The sequence below is a fragment of the Nothoprocta perdicaria genome, unplaced genomic scaffold, assembly GCF_003342845.1.
Source record: "Nothoprocta perdicaria isolate Ctin4 unplaced genomic scaffold, notPer1 scaffold_25, whole genome shotgun sequence".
NCBI lineage: Eukaryota > Metazoa > Chordata > Aves > Tinamiformes > Tinamidae > Nothoprocta > Nothoprocta perdicaria.
Window position 1 is genome coordinate 3,315,124 of NW_020455477.1, and position 1,898 is coordinate 3,317,021.

General features: G+C 40.0%; 1 long non-coding RNA gene across 1 annotated transcript in view; it reads right to left on the minus strand.

The window, feature by feature from the left end:
- Positions 1-329: 329 nt before the first annotated feature.
- LOC112947943 overlaps positions 330-1,898 on the minus strand; it is a 63,986-nt gene continuing 62,417 nt past the window's right edge. The window contains exon 4 of the long non-coding RNA XR_003249509.1: positions 330-499. This is a non-coding gene — a long non-coding RNA (uncharacterized LOC112947943). The remainder of the gene's footprint in view (positions 500-1,898) is intronic.

The following is a 1,898-nucleotide window of genomic DNA, read 5'->3' on the forward strand; positions in this document are numbered from 1 at the left end:
GCCTGGTATAGCAGCTCTATAGCAGGCAATGCCACAAGATCAGGAGTGAACACAGAAGACTGACCAAAGTCCCTGTAATCCTTACAGAAGGCTCTTGATATCATCTGTGATGAGGGAAAACAAGATTTGTAGATAATCTGAGCTCAGCTTAGCTCTAAATGGCCACAGGGAAAACGGTGACTGTAAACTGCCACATCTTATACACACAAAAGCCCCCTTGTCTTTCACTCTTTTCTGGAATTACAAAGCTCCGGCAAGAAGTGGAATGATAGCATCTACTTCACTGGACCAGGAATTGATACAAGAGCAGAAATAAATTCACCTTTCTCCTCTGATGGACTCCAATGCAGGGCTATGAGAAGTGTGCTCATGAAGGAGAAAAACAAGTCCTGGTTTGGGGATCCTATGTACATCAAAATCTCTGCAACTTGCTTGCTTGCCCTAGGGCTTAGACACAGTGCTTATCACGAGGTTTTCATTTCCAAGGCTGGATGAGGACCTACAGAAAAATAACAAAAACAAAACAGAACAAATAAACTGCTTTGGAACAGACAGGAAAATCTTGCAACCTGTGAGGCTATGCAGCACTAAGAGAAGGTGATCCTGCTTTCTCTTCATTTTTCCCTGGAGTCAATAAAGAAGAAGATGAAAAAGCACAGACTCTGAAAACCGAATGGGAGCTGACGTAGTAGACAAGCTCTAATCTTCAGGATGTTCACTGAAAGCTCTTTGCTTCCTTGATATAAAGTTTCCTGCTGTTACATAACTTTCACCACTTTGCTGCAGCAGGCTGAGGAAACAAAATTAACAGATACAAAACATATTTTACTGCTTCGCCCAAAGATTCACAGAATTTTCTGGTAAGTTTAACATTCGTTCAAAGCAATGTGCGATTCTTCATGTTGTTATCAGTGCTCAGAGAGAATCCTGCATCTTCTCCGTGTGACCTGCACTGAACAATTTCATGTAATTTTTAGCATACTTCTTCAAATTAATAAATCTGCAAAATTGGCTTTTGATAAGAACCAGAGTGCTGTTATTAAGTATCTCTGCAAAGTAACACGGTTATCAAAATACTAGTCCTTAAGTTGCAATGACTGCTTCCTGACTTAACTCGCAGGAAGAATGTTTGTGTCACTTAGCATGGTCTATATGATCAAGGAAAAAGAATCACTAAACCATAATGAATAAGGTCAATACTTAGCCAAAAAAAAATCATCCATTTATCTAAATGCAATATCTAGGCTTGATTTTACTGCAGTTTTTTCTGTCTCACTCCCTTTACTAAACAAGGATGCCACCTTAAATAAACATCATATTTTAAATGAACTTTCATTGCAATCCTGTCATCCACTGCTCCTCTAATATAATTTGCTATCTGCCTTGCCGCGAGGATCTGCAGCTGATATTGTCACCAGCAAGTTCTGAGCATTTCCTATGACTTTAGAGTGTGAGAGGTCCATCCAAGTTGGGATCATCAGTAACATTTCTCCACACTACCACAGTTTCACCAAAGCAGAGGCTGGAGGTGTGAGACCACTATCTCAACAGCTGGATGGAGCTCCAACTGTGCAACCACACAATACAGCTTGCGATAAAATCCTTTCCCCTCTCTACAACAATGTGTAGCAACATGACAGTTCCTCAGAAACAGAAGATACCTACAATTTCTGCAGTCAAACAGTGAATAAACAGTGACTGGTAAGGTGTACGAAGGGCTACCAGAGTAAGCCCAAGTTTCAATAGTGTAAGCTTAACCCCATTGCAAGCTATTTGAGAGCAAATCAAGATTTTGATATGACTGAGAAGACATGCAGCCTTTGGAGCTACACCTGCCACTGGTGAATAGTAAAAAAAAAATAGTAATTTCCACATTTATTAAGTGATCTATTGCTATT